The following is a 25,444-nucleotide window of genomic DNA, read 5'->3' as shown; positions in this document are numbered from 1 at the left end:
AAAAACTAAATAGTCAAAACAACTTGAAAAGTGAGTGTATCCTTCGCTAGGAGTATGATTATCAACTAACTTATCCTTTTGACCGTGGTGTAGCAGTATATGATGCTTCTAGTGGCATACATTGCAAGTGCTTGTACCTTTACAGATTTGAGTGGCATGAAAACCTAAATAGTTAAGGCAGAGGTAGTTTTTAACTAAAAATGTATTTTATTTTGCTTTATAGTTGACTTAAATGTTAAACAAGTACGAATACTTACATTAGAATTACAACAAGGGCATGGAACTTTAGATTTAAGAATATTTGTTTGATAAGTCACTTTCGTGGACGAACTCCTTTACTTTTTGCCTTGCTTATGATTTCGAGCGGTTGTGACTTATTAAGATATCAGGCTATAAGACCCTAAAGTCATTAGTTGGTAATTTAAAAATTGTGTTTTTAAGTGTCACTTGCAATATGACGTTACAGAAAAACCTAATGTGAATTAAGTTACCCTACATACTTTGTTAACACATTTTTACTTCATTTTTTCAAAAATTGTATTTCATTGAGAATGCAGTATTAGTCATAAAGAGCAAGAAAAGCAGTTAATTAATAAATAAATAAGTATTTGGCTTATGAGAATCGTAGTAATATTGTAATGAGTTATTAATAGCATCTTATTTTTTTCTACAAAAATCTTTTTAGCTAAGATTTTTTGTAAGTAAATTTTTTTGCCATTGCTGTTGTTTTTTTGTAACCCGTCCCAGTTTAAAAGTTTATTTACGGGTGTTACTTTTAAACCAAATTTTTATAAATACATTTTTTTAGGCATTCATTGTATTGTTGTATTTTTGTAATCTAGGAGAAGATTGCTCTAACAAGCAGATCCAGAATTAAGAATGCCTACTATTAAAGATTGACTAAGCTAACAAATCACTTTGATATGCAGATCCAAGGTAGGAGTCGATAGACAGCTTACATTAGCAGATCTAATGTTAAGGTGTATGTCTGTACGTTAAGTATAAGAGATTACTAGTTTTCATTTTATTACTATTATTTATTGTATGATTTTATTTCATCTTTTTTCTCTATTTGGATGACAGTTAAACTGTTTTCTTGGTTATTTTATTGTTAATTTATTAATATAATACATTTTTTATTCTTTAAATTTTCACAAAATACAACACATACTATGATCATCCGCAAATGCACAGCATTTACGCGTCTGCGCGTAACACGCTACAAGAGGAATTCCACGTCATTTATTTATATGTTCTATTTAATGGTCCTAATTGTTTTTTGAGGAACAAAGAATAAACAAACGAAGAGCTAGAGACCGCAACGATGCTCTGCTATCAAATTATGTTGAATAATTATTACCAATCATTTAACTATGCATTTTATTTAAATTAAAGGTTGTTGACTGCAGTCTTACACTTTTTACAGACTGTTGGATCAGTAGACAGTCCAACTATTCATTTGTAGATATAATAGAAAAGAGGAAGAATTTTGGGTCTTACGATATGCATGTATTTACGCACCATTTCTCCTTCAACTTGTTTTTTTCAGTTTGCACCATTTTATGCTCTATACATGTTTTTGCTTTTTACTATGCAATGAGATTATCAAATGTGTTTAACATGTAGTAAGAAATCACTTTTAATGAGCAGTGGAAGGCTACTGACTAGACAATGCACAAATAAATGGACGTAACGTGAAGCTTAAGTCAAAACTTCTTTGTCTCACATACTACCATACCTGTTAATTTGTTGACTTGAAGTAAAAAAGAAGAGAAAGGATAGCAGGAGAGAAATCTAGGAGCAGACAGCAAAATAACCTAATGCACAGCTATATGTACAGCTGAGTTATTTAGTGTAGGGTTATCAATTAGCTTACTAAATAATTTTTAGTACGGCAAAAACTTACTTAGTTTGTAAAAAGCTCTGGATATCTTAACATAAAAAAAATAGGTTTTCCAGTAACAGAAAAACAAAATAACTGTGGTTGAGCACAATCGGTGTGTCATTAGGGCTTAAAACAGCTACAAAATGCAGTGATTATTTTGATCTGATTCTTTTACTGAAACGGATGGATACACCAGAGTAAAATGTTTGTTATTCAATCTAGTTTTTTTGATGGAGTTAAATAAATAACAGTCTAACCAATCATCTATTGTTGAAAGCTGAGATATTGGGAACTTCAGTTACAAAAAAATATTAAAAAACAAAGAAATTTCAGTGAAAAGACTCGTTTGTAAAGTTGAATAATGGATCCTGTTAAGTTTATGATAACATTTTGCAGTCTAGAAGCAATATGAGTGAAAATTAATTACTTAAAAAACACAATCATGCTGCTGTTGCTACTGTAGTTGTGGAAAATTTGTATTATGCTTTAAGTATAAAAGCATAAGACATTGTGAGGCCAGCAACCAAAGACTTTTGTCTTTCATCATCTGCTTAATTTGATGGTAGGCTCAACAAAAAATCAATAAACCTAGATGATTGGTACAAGAATACAAAATCAGATTTTTCAGACGTAAGCTCATTAGTATTACATAATGGAAGTACAAGTATTTATAATAATAAACTAAAAAAACCTTAGAATCTGTAAAATTAATTTTTTATTTTGTGATACAATGTAAAATATTATGTTATGTAAAACTTGATACAATGTGTATGTATTTGCCTTATAAGTGTGTCAGAATTTGTAGGAGTCAGTAAAGAGTCAGTAAAATTTACGAGAAGTCATCTGGGGGGGGGGACAGGAATCTATGAGACGTCATGTATGATCTAGATAAATCGTGTAGTAGTTGGAGGTAGTCTGTGCATAGGGCTCGTGGGGGGGATGTGGAATGCACTACACAAGTAATTATATAATACAAAGATGTAGACGTATATTTTTGTCCTTCATAGTTGTATAGATAAAAATGAATTGGAAGTTTACCCGTACTACCTATTTTTTTTCTCAGCCACCCTTAACTGCCCCACAATATATGCTTGACGTAATTTTGAGCCTAATTTTATTTAGGCTAGTGTCCCTTTACTTCTCACACTTTACCTTAGCTTCCCTCACACACTCTTATTCTACTTGTTAGCTTTACTGTTGTCCCATTGGGTATCCATTCATTGATTTTTAAATAATATACCTTCAATCAATTTAAGTAATTTTTCTGTCATCCATCTTTACCTTTTTCAAGATGAATCATTTTCAATAAAATTAAAATATTCTGGAATTCCCTCACTTATCTCTAAACTAACTCTACATGTTTTTCTTTAAGCATTACAATAAAAAATGTTTTTCAATTTAAACTTTATAACACACTATAGGAGATGCTTCATCGATGAGAATTACGTCCTTTCCATAAGAAACAAAAACTCATCGAACAGGTACAAAGTTGTTTGTATGTAGAGTGATTTTGTTAATACGAGCAAACAACCAAGCATCTTAAATTAGTAATCAACTAAAAAAGATGTCAATTTTTTACTTTCAACCTAAATAAATAAGCATTGACATTCATATGCTTTTTTAAATGTAAATTATTTGTAATTTGAGCTCTCAGTGCATCTAATAAATAAAACGTATAAAGAAAAACAGACATGAGAAAGTATCGATAAAAGAAAGGATACAAAGAAGTGTGATAGAGAAAGGTAAAAATAATAGAATGATAAGAATAAAAATGGTTGTGTAAAACTAAGAGTCAGAATCTACAAAACATTATCAGATCAACATAATTAGCCATCAATAGATGGCAGTTGTTGAGGATGCATTCACAAATATAGGAGAGAACTAAGAGTGAGAAGTGGTGGTTATCAACAATGGAGAATTAAAAAGAGAGCAGTAACTTAAAGGTAAACAAGACAATGGCAGGAAAGAAGAAGCGCTAAGAATATCTAATAAGAATAAGTAAATAAGAAACTTGTTCGAAGAAAAAGTATCAAGTCAGAGAGGCTCTGAACAAGGAGCTGAGAATAGCTAGGACGATTCTAAGTAAAGTTCTAAGCCAAGAGATAAACTAGGTTTACTTAATTTACCAGAAAGAGAACTGACAAGAGTAAATAATTTACAGAAAGTAGAAAAACTCATAATTGCCAAATTAGGATTAAAACTAGTTGTATGAAGAGATTTAAATACAGGAACCGTTTAGAATAAGCAGATATCAAGGAAGGAAGGGCTGTTAAAAAGAATTGAAGTAAGATGTAACATTTAGCAGTAATAGATGTTATTATTTTAATAAGCAAGAAATATCGATTGATAATACAAGAAGTTATTTAGTGCAATTTTTAGATGAAGGAAAAAAGTGCAATATTTAAGCGATGGATAGTTATGATGTCTCTCACCCTCTACATAATGTAATTGACAAATTTTTTAGTTGATCTTATGGAGAAAACTTTGAAATAAAAAACAGACACAAGACGTTTTAACTAAAAGATCAAATAAGAAGTTATTAAATTACTTTAAGTGATAAAGGTGAAAAAGTAGGGAAAAAACGAAAAAATCAAGAAATATTAACATACATAAGGGATTCAAAATTTAAGTATACGATAACTATGCAAAAAAATAACAGGAGACAAAAATAACATTAGCTTAATTAAAAAGTAGAAATACATACAAACACAAAGTACGTTACTTATTATTAAAAATGCAGAGTGTCTGGTACAAGTAAAACGAGGAAAAGAAGGGCTCGAACAACAACAAAACATATAAATATAAATATTATAGGGATAAAAACAGGAAGAAGGAATTCACATGAAATTGACTAGTATAATGAAATATGAGGGGTATAGTAAGGAATGAGTAAAACAAAAACTCTTCATACGACAAGAAACTTGGGTAAAGACAACTTAGATAAGAAAGTAGTAGAGATAACAATAAAAAAAACTCAAAGGCATGACAGAAGTAAAATTAAATGGAAAAGAAGGATTTAAAGAAAAGATTTTGGGAGGAATTAAAAAAAACACAGTCAAATTCATATAAGATGTATTGTAAATATGAAGCAAGCTCATATGACAAGTGGAGCCCGTATGTCATTTATATCCGTGTGTGTAATAGCTTGAAGGTAAACGTTTAATAATATGCTGACATACGGTACAGCCAGCCTCTTTGGAAGAATGCACGTATGTATTAAAATCGTTTTATATGCATGAATGAATAAATCGTATTGTATGTATTAATGAATAAATAACTTGCGTATTAATTGTTCAATTCTTCTAACACTGATTATAAAATTTGTAATTAACACTAGTGTGCTATTTCATCATATTCAGAATTAATTGTAATATTTCCAGAAGTATCAATTTCAAAATTTGTAAACCTACTGTCACAATTCAACTTGTATTTGGCGTTCTTACATTGCTGATGCGAGTTTTCGTCATCACTGACCAAAAAAACTCAATCGCACTTGACAGAAAAATGCGATTGGTACTGTTGTATTGTTATTTTTTAATATATGAAATCATAACATGTAACATCATCGTGCAAGCCTACTATTTTGCTGTCAACGCAGTCCGTAAGAACATCGCTCATTGGTTGACCTAATTTAAGCAAAGGCCTCTTTCACTCACTCTGACGCTATAAAAACTTACCATCAAGAGGAAAAATCGCTCTTTTTACGTCATTCACCTGTCCTCTAAAGTTATAGTTAACTCTTGACTCTCGTGACTTGTGAGTACCTTATACACGTAAGGCATAACGTGTTGGCTGAGGCAACTCAAGTGCGTATCGGGAACATAAAATGTATCGGACTACGCTAAGGAGCGAGGTACAGCAAAGGAGGCCCGCCGAAAGTAATTCTGGCGATAGTAGAGGAAGCGGAAATCGCAACATCCTACTGGCCACGAACTCATTCGTGTAAGTTAAGGAAACACTGATGGTTACAGCACGAAGCATTAGGAAACTCTGAAGCAGCAGTAAAAATAGTCAGTGATAGATGTAAGTAAAATTTTAGTAATAAAATTTACGTCAAACTTTGTTAAAGTAACCCAAGTTAATTCTATTTAAAAGAAAAAATTATTATTCAATCACTTTAATAAGGAAATATATTAATTAAAATTACCCATATTATTGAAATAAAGATTATTATTTAATTAAAAAGAACAAATAAAGCTCACGAGCTGAGTCCTAAGAGACTTACGAATGACACTTAAATAAAACGCTTAAGACCATACCCTAAACAAGTCTAGTCAAAATATGAGAATAGATTTTGTCAAAAAGAAAAAAAAATAGATTACCAAAGATGCAATTAGAAAAAATAGCAGATAATTATAGTGATGGATTTGAGTGCGTAGGTAAATAAATAGAAAATTAATTCAGATGGAGTGATTAAGTCTAGATTGTGATGTTATAAATTATTAAACAGGAAAGTGATTAGATTTTTGGTACTGTGCAAAAAGTAAAATAGAACTGTAAGAACTAGAGACACCAAAGGAGATTAAGAAGAAGAAATAATGTTGATACGGTAAAGGGATAGCTAGGTGCTTGACCTGATTTTTAAATTTATAAGGCACTTGATACAAACGTTAAGTATAAAATAAAAGACTTATTTACATCACCTTTTAACAGAAATCAATCATTTTAATTGGACAGTCTTGGAAGATAGACAGACAAGCAGTGCTCTATTAGGACTATAATAGATAGCTAGGAAAAAGATTGATTTATCCAAATTAAAAAAAAGCAACTATTTAAAACAGAGAGGAAATATGTACAAAAACTAATGTAAGTACTGGTGAATAATGTACGTAAGCTCTGCACATAATTAGAAACATTTCAGAAGATATAGAAAGGCTTTAAGGAATTAAAAAAAAAAGAAAAGTGGTGTAGGCAGCTTTAGGAAAACTAACAAAGTCTAATGATGCTTTAAATAGACAAAAACTGAATTATAAAAAAGCGAGAGTCACAGTAATAAAAGCAAGAAAAGTTGGGGATGAATAGCAGAGGAGATTAAAGCTGGGAAAGTATTTTGAAATCAATAGCTTTAATCAGACCCAGAAAAACTTAAAAAGATACCACAGACAGTAAAAAAATAAAATACGCATTTTAACAATATACACAGTAAAACAGTAAATTTACAAGAGAATATAAAGGGAGGCATGATAAAGTAATCTAACGAAACGAGGACAGAGGACAGAAAAAAGTCAAATAAGAAAATAAGTAGTAATAAGGTTTTAATATACAGAAAAAGTAAGATTTACGAACACAGTAAAAAAAGCAGACTTTCATAACAGCTTTGTTGTCAACTAAAAAGAGATTAATAATTTCGGAAAATTATAAAAGCTTCACAATGTTTCTGGAAGCTGTATTTTTCATATTTAATCGAAAAGTTCTGAAAAAATTTTAAACTGTAAGAGAAATACAGCATGAAGATCATTAAATAACTTACCTTAAAGTTATTATAAGAAACTTGTTTTTAATAAATATTACAGAAAACCATATAGTCGTCATGACGGGACTTATTTACTGTATGGTCTTAATCATTTTGATTTAGTCTATAGCTGGTTTTAGTTAATGTATTATTTTATTTGAACAATTGAAAATAACTTTTCTTATTCTAATTAAATTTTCTTGATTACAATCAGTTCGGGTTACTCTAACAAGGTTCAGTATTAATTATATTACTGATAAATAACTTACATATATCACTGATTGTTGTTTATTCTACTTGAGAGTTCCCCAATGCTTCGTGCAGTATTTTTTAGTATTCCCTTTAACTACACAAATGAGTTTGGAGCTGAAAAGAAGCTCCATTTTCTGCTTTCTCCACTAATGCTGGAACTACTTACGGAGGGCCTTCTTTCTTATCCCTTGCTCCTTAACGTAGTCCGATACTAAAAATGTTTTTAAAATGCACCCGAGTTGCCTCAGGCAATACGTTATGCCTTACATGTATAAGGTACTTGTGAATCGTTGGAGTCTGAATATCACTAAAACCTCAGAAGATGGGTGATAAACGTAATGAGAGCACTTTTTTCTCTTAATGGTGCATTTTTATAGCGTCAGAGTGAGTAAAAAAGGCCCGTGCTTACAAGTCAACTAATGAGCAATATATTTGCGGACTACGTTGACAGCGAAGTAGTAGACTTGCACGATAATTTTTTATGTTATGATTTCATGCATAATGTAATGAAAATGCAACTGAACCAATTACCTTCTCCTGAGAAGTGCGATTAGGATTTCTGGATCAGTGATGATGAAAGCTTACATCAGCAATAATAAAAACACCAAGTACAAGTTGACGTGTGACGAATAAGTTAACGAATTTCGCAATGGATTCTTTTAAGAATTGTACAATCAATTTTTATTATAAATGAAAAAGTTTGTATGTATATGAAATAATTTGTTCATTACAATTTCTAAATAAGTATACCTTATTCAAAATGGACAATCAATGCGCAAGTGCACTATTCATTCGTACATACAATATTATTTGTGAATTTACACGTGTAAGGTATAATTTTAATACATGCATGCACTTTTGCAACGTGGCTGAACGTATTAAATATTAGAATATTATAAAATATTCACCTTACAGCTATACGCACACATGCATGTAAGTGACGTATAAGCTTTTTTTATCATATGAGCTTTTGTATATACACAGTATATCTTGTATAAATTTGACGAATAAATTGCGTTTCTACTTATAATATGATTTGTCTGTATCCATTAAGGATGTAACACATCACTTCGTAGATTGTTGCCCCCTTAGCAACTGCACATTAATCAACGACTCACATGAATTAATCGGACAAGTTATTTTATATAATATTGATTAAGATGTTAATACGTTTTATTCTTTTTTCTCTCTTTTTTATTGTTGGAAATATTATTGATCTATTATTTTCTACTCCTGCTTTCTTTATAAAGCAGTATGGGTATCAAATGGTTAGGAATACATAAGTGCGCTAGGTAATAATAACATTGCATGCTTTTTTCTCTTCCTATATATATGGACGTGATTCTGCAGTAAGAGACCAATTATGCGTCCAGAGCTTATGCCACTACAAGAAACTAAATTTAAATGTTTAAATTGCGTTAAGTTATGTTACAAGTGTTAAATGTTGTTGAAAAAACTTTTAAGTTGATATATTTTCTTTACGAAAAGATAATTAAGAAAATTCAGTCAAAATATCACTTCCATATCCTACCCTAATCTCATTTTTGCACCTATAAGCTCTTACTTTGAAAGAAAATAAGCTTTTCTGCCATGTCCTCGCATGTAAATTGTTAAGTACAAGTGTTATATACTTTATTTATAGCATAATTACATTTAATTTAGATGCATACGCTAGAGTTATTATCAAGTTCTAAATGTCCCACGGTTCTAACAAAAACGTCGGTTATAGTGAAAATCACTTGAAAACCACACTGTTGCATTTTGTAACAACTTCTAATTGTCACATTTCTAGTATCATATTATAACAAGACAAATAAAAAAGCCATAGCTGTCAACAGTTCCAATCTCTTTAAGTATTAAACATTTTAGTTTTCCATTTTTATGTGTACAAAAATTTGGTCACTTCCGTCCCCCCCTGGCTCCAGCACTCTGTAACTCATACAAGTAAGAAAAACTTATTTTCTTGTATCATTCATTGGAATCAGCTGATTTGTAAAAAGAAAGCTGTTTACGTTAGGTTTTCGAGACAATGGTACTCAAAAGCTCGAAATGTCACTACCGTACCCCTTAAGAGTAAAAGTGACTCTTTTTCTAGTTTTCGTGCATTGGAACTGGACGAGATTGTTTTTCCAGTGCTGTCAGGATAAGTCATGGGACATGTGTCATGGGAAATGTGTCTGAAGTATACATTTTTTAGTGGTGTAAAATGGGCTAAAAAGACCATTAAAATGACAAACCAGTAGACAAAAGGTGCTTGGGTACCCAAGTGTGAGGTTACTTTTTTATAAAATTAAGTGGCAAATAATATAATTATGAGTATAAAAGTACTTTCTATGAAACAATATTGTTAACAAAGGTGGTCCAATTATAGCGAAAATGAGTGTACCTTCGTTGATTGGGTATGTTTTCAACTAATATTTATTTAGCTTATGTTCACAAGCACTATTAAACGGCAAAATATGACAAAAATTTTATGTAGGCTGGCCAGTACAAGACTGCGCATCCATTGAATCTTCCAATGTTTTCAGAACAACCTTCTACTGCCTACGCTGATTACATCTGTAACGTCACGTTCAAATCTATGACATACACTTTCACATTTATTCCTAGTCCATATTTGATACCCAAAATACAATTTAAAAAACCTATGGAGGTATATGACAATTTATCAAGAACTGATAACAGCTCGAGTCTTTATCTCATTTGCTTCATGTGGAATTTATTGGAGAGGTGAACAGCCTTGAAGAATAAAGGGGACAGAAAAGTTGCGGGAATGTTTGAGCATTATTATTAGAGTACACAAAGATACTTATGCAATAAAATAGTAAACCTTTTTTAATTGTCACATTTATTGTAACGACGCCAAATGTATTGACATGCATGTGTACCGTAAACTGCGCTGCATACAAGTGTGCATGTGTGTGTGAACAGGTACATTATTGTTGAGCGAAGATGCATGAGAGTGCACTAATTGGTAGGCCTCACGGATCATTCAAGCTTGACTCCAAGTGCAGTACAGATCAGAGAAGAGTTTAGCATTTTCGTAAAGCAAACAAGGTCGAGACGAAAGGTAAACGAGAAGAGAAGAGTTAACGAGAGATTAAGAGAAAGGCCACCAGAGTTTTATTCAGCCAGCCAGCTCTGCCCTCGTATTTTAACTGTACCCCAGACCACCTCCTGGACAACTTGGACCAGATCTGCTGTGGGATAAGAACTCCCTTAAGGATAACCGTATGTGAGCGAACACCGAGATCTGGAGACCATGCCCAGCGTCGAAGGCTGTCCCAGAGATATAATAGCAGCGAAGTGTCGTTGTAAGAATCAAGTGTGTAAAATTTCGTGGGTGTTGCGGGTGTAAGTTGACAGAAAGCCAGGCGGGACGCGGATAAAGGAAATCGGATAAAGCTTGTGAGAAAGAGAGAGTGTGTGAGTATGCTTGTGCTTGTCGTGTAGATAGCGTCAGGTCACATTGAGAACTCCGGGCCTGGACGCTCGCGTATCTGTTTGTGCCGAATGAAGTAATTTTTTGTAATTCAAGAGTTTCATCTTTCGTATTATTGTTTGCATGCTGCTTTTTGGACAGCAGAATTTATAGGTAGTGCCTACCGTTCTTCCCTAGGAGAGCAGCCTGCTTCTTAACAGGACCAACCCTGGCAGGACTTTCTCTGGGAACATAGAGTTAAAGAGCCAAGTAGTGATCGTCGTAACCAGGGGGAATATGTTTTGTGCTTCAGGATCGTGTGGATATTGAAGAGTGGAGATAAATTTCTTTGGGCGTTGTTTTGGTATCGCTCTGGCCGTGACACTAAAGTGTCTCAGAGCATGGAAATACGTCACAAACCATTCTGTACTAACGTTTTCTCTAATAGCGTAGTATAAACATGCCAGTGAATGTCCCTCCAAGACATTTATAACACGTATGTTCTTTTGATAGATATTATTAAAGTGAATCATCTTATGTTAGGCTGAGAACAGCCGCGTGAGGGACGATTCGTTACAACAAAACTTAGTCACTTATCCTGCAGCCCAAGCCCTCTCCTTAATTTCCTCCGTTATACAATCTGTTCCGACTTTCTCTTTTGTAGCGCATGACCCTTTACTGTTTGCCACTCCATTTCTCTTTTCCTCGCATGTACTTCACTTGCTTTTTGACCCTCACACTGGTATTTTATTTATACATGGGCAAAATTTTATCAACTGCCCCAGTGCCATCGCAGACAGGCCGCGTGAGCAAAAAAGACGACTTTCTCATCGCGTTGTTTAAGCCTGAGAAAATGTTTTAAAAATTACAAAAGCATTAATTCGTAGGCACTTTTTCTCAGTTTTCTGATAATGCTATCAGTTTTCACGAATTTTTACTCTATAACCTATAAAAATGCTAATGTTGGTAAAAATGCGTTAAAAATCATGATGTACAATTTTTATAATTTTTTTAACCATCTAGATTATAAGATAAGACAATTTTAGTAAAGTAAAGTCAATAAAAAAAATGGGTTTTTTTAAATATTTTATGTATTGGACCAATGAATTTATAGGTGCAAGTCACCGCGTGTCACGGGTGGATGCTACGTGCCCGCCACCGCTCCTAACGCTGCCACACACCGCAAGAAACTTTTATTAATTCATTTTTTAATGATATAAATATCAGCTAATAAATATAGACAAAAATTTTGTAATAAGTTAATATGTAAGTAACAGAATAATATTTAAATATTAACAGTCAAGAAGTAATAAGTTAACATCAATAAAGATAAAATTTAACTATATTTCTCTGTACTCTTCAGCGTATTTACTTTAGTTTTCTTTTCTTTTGGTCAACAGAAGTCGTTTTCGGAGCCATCTTGCGCCCTTTTAACTTAAGAAATATTGTATATTTATTACTTGCATAAGTATTTTTTAGCATAAATTTATTATCACCAGTAGGTAAAAAAGCGTGATAATTCAAAGTCCCTGGAATAATTCTTGCGTTTAAAATTCGACGTTTTAATATTTTGGCAGTTTCTTTGTAGTCAGTCTTACTACTGACAAAAATTGTCATATCCTTGCAATATTTTTCAGGCCAATAAAATAAATCTCCTTGCGTCAAAATATTGTTCTCTGCCGAGAGCTACAAACTCGATCGTCGAGCACCACGTTTTAGATTTTTTACTATTCCCGCACATGCTCGTTTTCCATGGGCTGTGACGTAAAAATGCTACGCTGCTAAAATGCTAAAATTATTTTTATGATTTCAAAACAGATAAAAATTTGTTTTGTTTCATAAGTGTTGTGCTACGCCACGCCGTCATTTAAGTAGTGAATTTTCTTTGGATGAAAGGGGTTTAAATATAACACAGGCCCACAAAATAAAAGATGTCAGTACCTTTGACCAAATATACTCTTTATAATTTTATTCAACTGAAAAAAATACGTAAAAAATCGTGTTATAGTTTTTTTTTTTTTTTTTTTTTTATTAAATTTGAATCCACTATTCAGCGTCGAAACGACTAAAAAACCGCGATAAGTCACAATTTGCTTCAAATTTGGTTAAAATGACATTAAAATCTAGTTTTACGCTTTTGAATGAGTTTATACACATATTAAAAATACTATACCAGAGGTTTTTGTGGTCAGTAATCATGAATTTTAAGTCAGATTTTTTGTAATGTACGTTAAAGAGTGTAAAATGTGGAATATATATAGTGATTTTCTTGAAAATTGCTGTTTTAAATACCGTTTTGAAGTTTTTTCACGACTTGGTATATAAAAATAATATTAACTTGGAATGTTAAGTATAAATTGAGCTTGAAATTAATCATGAGTGACTCGAACAAGCACGCGTTAACGTATTTTCGTTATTTTCAAGATATTGTCGTATTAAATTGGTTTTCGCTTACATTCACATTTTTCATTGAAGCTTCGAAATAAAGGGCTTCTGCCACGTTTTCGTCTCCTTCTTGGAGTGACATTACTTTTTATGATCCAGCAGTGACCTGATAACATGTTTATTCTCCACTTTACTTGAATTCAAATTTTTGTAAGTCTTGCTGAAACCTTTTACCTTTCTCTCCACTGAGGTCACCGTTATTTTCAGGAAATTTATCAATATGTAAATCAAGAAAATAAAGTTTTAAGTTCATTCGGCAGCCTCATCTCTGGAAGTAACGTATTATTTTTTTTACAATATTTATGTAATTCTCATCTTTTGTGTTACCTAAGCATTTTATTGACACCTCTTTAAAGCTTGACCATGCCGCTTTTTTGACATCATTCATAGTTGGGTCAAAGTTTTTATCCCTGAATAAAGTACAAATTTTAGGACCGTCAAAAATTTCTTCCTTTAATTTAGCATCAGGTTTTTGATGAAATACTTTTTCTACGTATTTGAAACATTGACCATCCTTATCCAATGCCTTGACTAATTGTTTCATCAAACCAAATTTTATATGGAGAGGAGGTATCAAAATTTTGGATGGATCCACGTTATCATGTTTACCAGATTCTGTTTTTTTAATTGGATTTAACAAATTAACAAATATGCGTCTATTCTATATAGTTCGATTTTTTTAAGCTTCTCATAAACTTATTGTTTAAATAAACTTTATTACAAACTTTATTAAACATGATTATGCAACAGATGAGAAAGATTTTTATAAATCCTCCTCAAGTGAAAAAAATCTTTTTTCAAACAGCGATGAAGAATATGTTCCTGTTAGTTAAGAGCGAAGTATTGAAAAATTTGATCAAAAAAGTCTCTATGATTTAATTAGAAAGATGGGTTTAACCATAGAACAGTCAGAATTACTAGCATCAGAATGAAAGAGAAGAAATTTGTTGACAAAGGGTACAAAAGTAAGCATTTACCGTAATCGAGAGAAAAACTTCCGTAAATATTTTGAGGAATATTCAAATCCAGTATACTGCACTGATGTAAAAGGACTTATAGATAAGTTGAAACCAAACGTTCACAAATTCGACAATTGGCGACAATTTATTAATTCATTAAAGCGCAGCCTTAAAGCTGTTCTTCTTCACATCACAAACAAGTATGCCCCTATACCGTTAGCACATTCAAATGTACTGAAAGAGAAGAATTGTGATCTTGAATTGCTCTTGACGAAAATAAAGTACGAGAACCACAACTGGAAAATATGTGGGGACTTAAAAATTCTATCTATGATACTGAGACAACAATCTGGATTCACAAACTACCCATGTTAGTAGTGTATGTTCAATAGTAGAGATAAAAAAAAATCACCATAGAAAAAAAATGTGGCCACCAAGAGAATCATAGAAGCCCGGAAGACAGAAAATTTTTAAAGAACCCCTCGTGGATCTGTCCAAAATTTTGATACCTCCTCTCCATATAAAACTTGGTTTGATAAAATAATTAGTCAAGGCATTAGATAAAGATGGTCAATGTTTCAAATACGTAGAAAAAGTGTTTCATCAAAAACCTGATGCTAAATTAAGGAAAAAAATTTTCGACGGTCCTGAAATTCGTACTTTATTTAGAGATGAAAACTTTGACCCAACTATGAATGATGTCGAGTAAGCGGCATGGTCAAGCTTTAAATAGGTGTCAATAAAATTTTTAGGTAACACAAAAGACGAGGATTACATAAATATTGTGAAAAAAATGGTACGTAATTTCCAGATATGAGGCTGTCTAATGAACTTAAAACTTCATTTTATTGATTCACATATTAATAAATTTCCTGAAAATAACGGTGACCTTAGTGAAGAGCAAGGTGAAAGGTTTCACCTAGACTTACAAAAATTTGAACGCAGATTTCAAGGCAAGTGGGGAATAAACATGTTAGCAGATTACTGCTGGATCATGAAAAGAAATGTCACGCCAAGAAGGGGACAAAAACGTGGCAAAAGCCCTTTATTTCGAAGCTTCGATGAAAAATGTGTACATAAGCGAGAATCAATTTGATACGACAACATCTTGAGAATAACCAAAATAGGTTAACACGGGCTTGTTCGAGTCACTCATGATTAATTTCAAGCCTAATTTATACTTAACATTCCAAGTTAATATTATTTTTATATACCAAGTCGTGAAAAAACTTCAAAACGGTATTTAAAACAGCAATTTTCAAGAAAATCACTATATATATTCCACATTTTACACTCTTTAACGTACATTACAAAAAATCTGACTTAAAATTCATGATTACTGACCACAAAAACCTCTGGTATAGTATTTTTAATATGTGTATAAACTCATTCAAAAGCGTAAAACTGGATTTTAATGTCATTTTAACCAAATTTGAAGCAAATTGTGACTTATCGCGGTTTTTTAGTCGTTTCGACGCTGAATAGTGAATTGAAATTTGATTTAAAAAAAAACTATAACATGATTTTCTTTGTATTTTTTCCTGTGGAATTGAATTACAAAATTAAAATTACTTTATTTTTACTCTCTTTATTGTGTTTTGAAAAATTCTCAAAAAACCTCAAAAAAAAAGGTTTTTTTCTCATAAATCTCAAAATATCTTGCGGCAGGCTATTTTTTCATAGCAAATTCAGCATCCAAAAATACACTAGAAAGAGTATATCTGGTCAAAAGTACTGATATCTTTTAGTTTGTGGGCCTGTGTTATTGTAAAATCCCTTTCATCCAAAAAAATTCACTAAGTGAATGACGGCGTGGCGTAGCCCAACACTTAAAGAACAAAACAAATTTTCATCTTCTTCTAAATCGTGAAAATGATTTGAGCATTTTAGCAGAAGTTCGCAAAAGCAAGCATTTTAGTAGACTATCGAGTTCGTAGCTCTTGGCCGAGAACCATATTTTGACGCCAGAAGATTTATTTCATTGAGCTGAAAAATATTGCAAAGAAATAACAATTTTTTTCAGTAGTAAAACTGACTACTCAGAAACTGCCAAAACATTAAAACGTCAAATTTCAAACGCAAGAATGATTCCGGGGACTTTGAATTATCACGCTTTTATATTTATATTTAAACCCACTGGTGACAATAAATTTATGCTAAAAAATACTTACTTAAGTAATAAATATACAATATTCCTTAAGTTAGAAGAGCTTCAGATGGCTCCAAAAACGACTACTGTTGATCAAAAGAAAAGAAAAATAAAGTAAATATGCTGAAGAATACAGAAAATATAGTTAAATCTTTTTTTTAATAATGTAAACTTATTACTCCTTGACTGTTAATATTTAAATATTATGTTGTTACTTACATATTTACTAATTACTAAATTTTCATCTATATTTATTAACTGATATTTATATTATCAAAAAATAAATAAATGAATGTGTCTTGCGGTGTGTGGCAGCGTTAGGAGTGGTGGCGAGCACGTAGCAGCCACCCGTGCCACGTGGTGACTTGCACATATAAATTCATCGGTCCATCACATAAAATATGAAAAAACTTTTTTTTTATTGACTATACTTTAGTAAAATTGTCTTGTCATTCACAATAAAGTTTAAAGTATGTTTAATACGACAACCTTACCTTTAAAAACAAGAAAGCGCTGTATCTCTAAAGGGAACCAAATTTGCTAAAAATAATAATTTTTACGGGTAACGTATAGGAGTACCACATGATGGAGGTGCACAAACATAGACGGGTTGGACTATGCACAAGCATAACCCTGATTAACTCATTTTTAGACTGCATCTTAAAAAGAATGGGTAATAAAAAATTATCTTTTGCATGCCGTATTCGGATAATGCACGAATAGAAAATTTTAAATAAATGAAATTTTTGTCTCGCATGACTGGACAAGAGCACCTTTTTTGAGAGCACTATGGTAAAAATTTTTGTTTCATTCTGTAACAATTCGTACGTATATTAATACATATAACATTGCAAACATAGCAGTACTTAGCATACGCAAGTCACATGTAACATGAGTATATGTATTTGATGCTTGCGCGTGCTGGAATACGTAATAATAATAAAGTTTTTACTATTTTAATATAAGATTCTTGAAGAGGTATTGAAATTAGGAGTAATCTAATTTTCTTAGTTTCTGTTATACCAAACTTAATAATATTTGAGTTGGAAGTTTCACTTCTGTCGGGGGTCCCGAGACCTACACCTGGTTTTTGAAATGTCAAACACATATTTGAAAGAGCATAAAAAGTACTCTTAAAAGTTGTAGCTTGTTTGACTGTATTATCATTTCGTATATGTTTAATTTAAAAAAATTTCAAACCTTTTAAAATAATCACGTAAAACGGCATTTATATAACCTGTCGGAATCTCCCAATTTTTTGCGTAGAAAAAAATACTTTTATATAAACCTATCACATTTCCAAACAGATTCTTTGGTTGGTTATAATATGAATTTAGAAAAAAGGGAGCACGTATGCGTAAAAGCATGTGTGTGAGTATGTGAGTACATCCGCATGAGAAAAGCAATTGCTAGTTTTACTGCACATATTAGTGTTCCTCTCACTTCTCTGAATTTTTCCTTCGCTCATTATATGAAGAACGTCCTTAAGTCAAAAAAATCACTTTAATTGTGGATAAAAAAATTGTTGAAGAATGAAACACAATAAAAATTAATGATTGTATTTGTACAGTACAAGAAATTTTTTTTTGAATTTTCGAAAGTTTTGAAAAAGTATCAAAAATTGTATAAGCAATTATTTATTTATTGCTAGGGTAAAAAATTTATTATATAAAAATAAATATTTATCATCATGTGGAAAAACTATGATACTAATGTATACTTTTTTTTAAGTTCTTGAAAAAAACATTTAACTAAAGAAGTTAGTTTGTGATATATATATATATTATATGACTTTGTTTATTTATAAATTTACTCAATATTTAAATCAAATAAATAAATACACAGTAACCACGAATCTTTCGACAAGATGCAGGAATTATATTCATGCGTTGGGATTGCTCATGGCAGAGTGGATAAGATCCACGACTAGTAAGCACAAGATCGGGGGCTCAAATCTCTTTAGAAACGGGTTTTTTTTTGTTGAATTAGTGATAAGAAAATGAAATAATATCTATAAAATTTGTCGTGTGGTGGCGTTATGTGGTCTAGAAGAGACCAGAAGAATGTCACGGTGGACGAGGCGAAGGGCGGCGAGTCAAGCAAAATCTACTTTCGTCCCACTTTTTTTTAAGGCTACCAATCTGAAATCGTTGATTTACCCTAATGCATAACGCGATTATAGAAGTATAATTTAAAGAAATTGTTCAATTTGGTACCACCAATTAAAAATTATAAGGATTGTTTTAAAAGTAATAAATTTCTGACAAAAATCAACGGAAACTTATTTTTAGTGATTCTTATCGATCCTTTTTTAATAGCTGTAATACTTAAATGAAAGAAATAAATAGAATAACATTTTTTTTAATTGATAGAGTTTGATCCTAGCTTTTCTTTCATTTTCGTTAAAACACTATAACCATGTAAGCAGCTCAGTCACACGTATCACTAGCAGAGTTTTTTTCCTAAAATTGACTCAAATTGACTGATACAAAATACCGTGTATCTTTTGACCCAAAGGTTTGTAGTAGAATTACTTTAGACATTCGTTGTTAATAGTATTTGAGGTACAACTACTATAAAATGTAATTTTTTTAAGCAATTTCTTTTGTGACATTTGTTTAAGGCATTTGTAGCCATTTGCAACAGAATCACTCAAATATACATAAATATTGTATATATATATATATATATATATATATATATATATATATATATATCGGTAATATAAAAATACGTGATTCTGCCGAAAGTGGCTTAAAATTCCTTAAACAAATATACTTCTATGTTAGTTGAAGGATTGAAGTTTTAAATTAATGGTGTAGTGAGAATATTTTTTAGTGACATGCAGTGAATAACCCGGTAATAACTTTTGCTAGTACTGGAGAATTATCGTTCATGCAGTATGAAAGAGAAGTTTAAGGAAGAGAAAAGGATTGATGTGTTGAAGTTTTCGTTGGTGATTTCCATGTTGACTTTTCTGGCTTGAAATCAAACATTTAAAGCATTTCTAAAAACTACGTGTAATATTAATAATATATCGACACCTTGTGCAAAAACCAGCCTAGTTCAGATTTTTCGATGTTACTTTAAAAGGGAAAATCTGAAATGGGCTAGTTTTCGTCCGAGGCATCGATTTATATGTAAATAATTACTATGTGTGGGAGTAAATTTTCTTTTTAAGATTTAGTAACAGTAAGTACGTTCAAATAAGGTAAATTTTTCTGGAAAACGTTCTAGTACATCTTGATACACTCGCAATGGACTTGTCGATGAGCACTTAATGACAAGGGTGTTTATTTACTGTTTTTGGTCAGACATTTGATGAATTTATAGTGACCTAGCACTGTCAAGTAGTCATCAGTTTTTTAGTTGGCAATTATTGGTGCTGAATTTTCACAATTTTTCATACTTTTTGTGGTGTAGTATGCTGCATTATAAAAATTTAAGGCTCATTTGATCTATTTGATTTAGTTCTGCATACGCATCATGGTAACTCAGCTTACTTCTATTTTGATTTCTTAAAGAATGTTAATAAAGTTGAAGTAATGACTATTGCAATAGTTGGGTTTACTATTAGGCTTCCAAAAATTACCACTATATTTTAATGAATTACTTGTATTTTTATTGCGATATCTTCTAAGATTTTCTCTATTCTAGTTAACGCTGTTGCATCATTTGATTCTGCCCATTTATTTATTTCGTATTTTTTTCCTCTTGTAGCTCAAGTTAAGTTATAACTGCTAATTTTCATTGTTTTGACATCAGAAAGGTTCAATAAATTTGCGGAGCTGTAGAAAAGCTCTAAAATATAGCAGTAAGTTTCTGTCAATACCAGTGTTGTTACTCCGTGCATGGTGTAGCCAGGAGCATAAGCAATACAACTACTGTTGATTGTTAGTATTCCCGTACTTTGTAATTTCATTTCAGTTGATAGTGTAGTTGATGGATAATTTTCAGACCAAACTTGTATTGTAGTAGTATTTTGTGCAGAGTACAACCATTGTTTGGTGAATTCTAGTCTTATAAAATACATAATTAATGATTTACATAATGCTATCTGACATGTTCTTGATGCTACTGTTGACGGGTTTGAAGATGAAAAGAATTTACAAAGATTATCTGTATTATCTTAAAAAGAGTCATATCTGGTCGGCAATATAAAATTTTTTTATCTTTAATGTATTTATTCTAAAAATTTTCGTTGGTAAGGAAATAGTTTTAGAGGTTATTGCTAACGATCAGATTACTATATCAGAGCTCAATGCTAACATATCCTTTTAAATGTGAGTGTACATTTTTTTAAACTGGAATCGAGTGGATGGTATAACTATTGATTTGTTCTTTACATATCAGTGAGAAACTAAGTTTAACTGCTCATTCACCTTTCATAACATCTGCGTTTGTTTTGGACAGTGTGTGCAGGCATTTGATTGTTACAGTGGAATTGTCACAACGCAGCGTATACTTTCTTTGTACAAATTGATTTTTAAAAATTTTTGATGGTTGTTTATTTTGTATCTCTAGAGGATGTAGGTACCCTTGTCAGGGGCTTTTCACTACGCTGATGAGTGTTTCATTAGAATTTAGTTTCAAAAAATAGGGATTTTTCAAAAGAGTTAGTTTGTTTTAATACTTCTACTTTATACTTAAATTTTCTGTTATCATTATCTAATTGACATGCTTCCTTCGTCATAAACTTTTCATTTTTTTAAAAAGTTTTTTATCATGTCTTTCTTTTATTCTGAATTCTACATGTATTTTTTCGAAATTTAAATATACAATAAGACCCTTTCTTGCTTTTAGATATTTAGTTGTTTGTAAAGAGCTGTAAAAATTATTTATATCTGTAATTATTTTATCTTGATCATCAGCATTCATCGATTAAAATATTTTTTTTTTAAATCACCCCACGAATTGTAGGGGTGCTCGTTTGATTATCATGTGGCTAGAATTAACTTCTACTAAATTTTTCCATTTTTTTCTTGACTATGTATGTATTGTATTTTAGATGCAAAAAAAGTTTTCAATCTTTGTATGTTAAATTTGTTGAACAAATCATATTGGTTAACGTGTATCTTAGTATTAAATTTTTTAATTCTCAAATCTTATGTACTCTAGTACATTGTTTGAACCCAGTATTTAGTTGTTTATGGTAATGTTATGAGTTTTTATTAGATAGTTATTATTTAGTTCATTTTGGTCTGCAACACTACGGAAATCTATCGTGATAGTGATGCGCCATCCTGTATGACTAAGTCTGACGTCGTTAGCGTACTCATAATACATACCTAGACTATTAACTAAAAGCATGTTGACCAAATTTTTTGCAGGTGTATCTTCCTCACCTGTTATAAAACTAGACCTTAGCGTTAGCAGAAGCAAAAGAGCAATGTTTGTAAATAACATAGTGATCAGATCAATCTGCATCAACAAAGTAGTTATCAATTTTCTTTTTTTACTGGAAGCAGTGTTTCACTGTTTAAAAATGTTTTAAATACTTCTCTATTTTTTTATTGTAATATAAAATAATTATTGCTATTTATTTATGTAGTTTTGAAAACTTCCTTATAAAATCTATCTCATTTTTCTTTCCGAAATTTTTTGAGCTCATAGACTGTAATTCCAACTTTCGAGTTATGTGGCTATGATTTATTATCAAAACGTAATTTTGAGTTTTGTTTTTTATATTTAAAGTCTATCACGAGTAACTTCTTGGAGTGTACATGTACAGCACGCAAGATCACTGCTATATTAGCTGTATGTTGCCAGTTAGAATTCGTCTGAAAATGGATTTAGAGAACGTGCCTGTCTATTAAAGACAAGTTTAAAAGGTTTAAGGCCTGTTGCTGAATAAACTGAAGTGTTTTTCTCATGCATTTCAAAGGGAACCATTTCATTCCAGTCATTTTTATTTTTAGCGTTAATTTTTAAGAAATCGTTAACATAGCGTGGCTGAAAAAAACGAGCCATTAATTTGTAGGTGGTGTGCTTCAGTGAGAGATGAACGGAATCCAAATATTTTTAATGCTTCTGATAATACTAGATTCATTAGATTTTTCAATTAGTTGCTGAGAATAACTCTAGGAATCTCGGAAGTTAAAATAACATATCTTGACAATACATTGTCAATAGTTAAGCCTGTGTAGTAGGAATAAAAGATTTTAAAAGGAACTGCAATAAAAGGTTCCAAGTAGCAAATTATAATTTATTCAGTAGTAAGAAATATTTGGATTAACTATCTGCAGCTGTCACTTACCTGAAAAATAATTTTGTTAACTATACAAATGTCATGAAACAGTGGAGCTGCTCATCGTTGGCATGTTCTCGAGTAGTAATTAATTATATTATTACAAAAAATTAAAAAACAGTTGGTCTTGTTATTGCCTGCATTTACTTACTTTACTATTAATAAGCTTATTATAAACAATATGAAAAATGTTTGATAATCCATCACCAGCACTCGCCTGCTAAAGAATTTATTCAACTATTATAAAAATTTTAAAAACCAGTGGATTATTACTTGCTCTCCTACAAATATAATATACATTTTTTTGCAGTTTCTGGTAATAATTTAATGAACAAAAGAGTGATCAGACATTAATAACGGGGACTGATCTATTCCTGATTAAAAAAACAAGATGTCATAATTTTATTTTTTCTCGGGATACTTCTACACTAAAGTGTAAAATTTTTTCTATTGATAATCTGGCAACACTGTAGCACAAAATTATTTTTTTTTTGCTTTTAAATGAGACTTTTAGTTTACGTATTGTATTATAACCTCTTTACATTCAATAACAAATGTAATAGAATAATGCTGTATCACAGTTAAGCGTTATTTTTAAGAAATTTATATAATGATGAAGAAAATACAAATAATTAGCAAATATTATGCAAAGTCAGAAAAATATATATTAAACTCTATGACAAATAGACAAAGATCTATTTGATACGCAAAGTCTCCTGCGTTCATACTCAGTCCTTTACTAACTTTGCTATAAGCGGTCCTACTATGAGAAGCAAGATTTCTTCTTGAAATGGTATACTTTATGTATCATTCTTTATATTTCACAAATAGATTCATTGATTTTGACAGCATTTGTTCTTTTATCATTTTTCCATTAGTTAATTCTCTGATTATTTAAGTTAAGGACGTTTATCACAGTTAACAGGGAAAAAAATCAGAGAGGTAAGAAGAGCACAAATACATGCAGTAACGCTAGCAATCATTTTCCTCATACAAATGTACTTACATACACGCCTTAACGCATACTAGACCTTTTTTTTTTTAATTATGTATTAAAAAACATGTAGATCTATTTGGATATTCAATAGGATTATCTTAAAGTAGTTTCGTATACGAAAATAGATTAAGAGATTTCTACAGTGCATATAAATGCTTATTTTTCTGATTCTATGTTAAGGTTACCCGTTAAGTTACCAATCTTTCAAATGGAACGTCCTGAAGGGACATTAAGTGGTATGTAATACTACCCTATTTAAGAAAGCAGTGTTACAGGGTGGTTTTTGTTAACCTCCGCAATTTTATTGAATGTTGGGCATTGAATGTGGATTAGAATAAAGTATGTGAGCATACATGATAGATGTGAGCGAGACATTAAAGTTTGTAGATAAGATTGTAGTCTTGTACTAGACTTATACGTAATGTAGGTACACTCATTATTATCATGATCGCACCATTACTATATTTAAAAAAAAAAAAATATTTCTACTAATAATAATATTGACTGCCACATAGTTTCATAAAAGTATAATTTTATACTTGGGTGCCCAAGCATCCACTGCCAACTCGTTCTTTAATTTAGAGAATACTTAAAGAATTCTATAAAAACTCTATTATTAGGAGATGAGTTGTTAAGTTCACATATTATAACGAATTCCTAGTCTATGTATGAATTTATCAAATTTACCTCAGCACAAACTCAATTTATTACCACTGAGGTTGAGCATTTAATTTTAAGTTATGCAGGAATCGCAATTAACGAATAAAACGTGTATCAAATGGCGTTGACTTGCTCGTAATTTTAAAGGCTTGGATGATCTTATTCTTGCTGTACCAGTCAGTGTGGATTGGCTACAACGACAGCACATAAGTTGTGTCAAGTAAGCGGAAGAGAGTCGTGTGCAATGATTTATGGCCTTGCAGGCCCGTGGAGTAACGCTATTAGTTGCACAATTTTACATTCGTTTCTAGCACGCGAGCATGCAATATGTATACAAATGTGTAAAAACTATTTCTTGAGATGTATGTTTTAATTTTATAAGGATAAATAACACATTTAAGCAGTGCTTATACGAGAATATTAAGCCCTAGTACATAAAAAAATGATGACTAATCATACCTACCCGACTCTTACTGTGTTACCAAATCCCCTATATAGTTAGAGTAGCAAAGAGATATTTTTGAGCTTGTTGCAGTGTGAAATAAAATGCTGCAATATGGCCCTTATTCTCACTTATTTAGTAGAAAGTGGAAGAAGAGCTTGGCCATTGAGATGAAGAAATGAGCAGAGGTTTCATCTTGCAGCGTTTTCTCTTGCACTACCATACACAGGAGAGCCAAGCTTTATGTTGAATTCGTTAGGTTTATACAACCTTATCCTTAGAACTCTAGTATAACAATTTCTTGAGCAATAATTACTTTATACATTGTTTGGGTGGGCTAGTGAGTATGGATCAGTTAAGTGGGATGACACGTTGTGCGAGTGTTATATACAACTACTGTGTGAATACAGAAGCTGTGAGTTACTCTTGAATGTTCGTAGCGATTTGTTATGTGAAAAACACAAAATGCGTATGATGCTTGTGTGAATTCTAAATTTAAATCTTTATTTCTACTTGCTATATTTTCTGCAAAAAA

General features: G+C 31.4%; 1 protein-coding gene across 1 annotated transcript in view; it reads right to left on the bottom strand.

Moving 5' to 3' along the window:
* Aldh7A1 (aldehyde dehydrogenase 7 family member A1) overlaps positions 1-25,444 on the bottom strand; it is a 631,978-nt gene that overhangs the window by 355,558 nt on the left and 250,976 nt on the right. The gene's annotated exons all lie outside the window — the stretch shown is intronic.

The sequence above is a fragment of the Copidosoma floridanum genome, unplaced genomic scaffold (assembly GCF_036245765.1).
Source record: "Copidosoma floridanum isolate Cflo_tuat_1 unplaced genomic scaffold, Cflo_Japanese_pri ptg000021l, whole genome shotgun sequence".
In the NCBI taxonomy this organism is placed as follows: domain Eukaryota; kingdom Metazoa; phylum Arthropoda; class Insecta; order Hymenoptera; family Encyrtidae; genus Copidosoma; species Copidosoma floridanum.
This window is presented reverse-complemented; position numbering and strand designations above follow the sequence as displayed.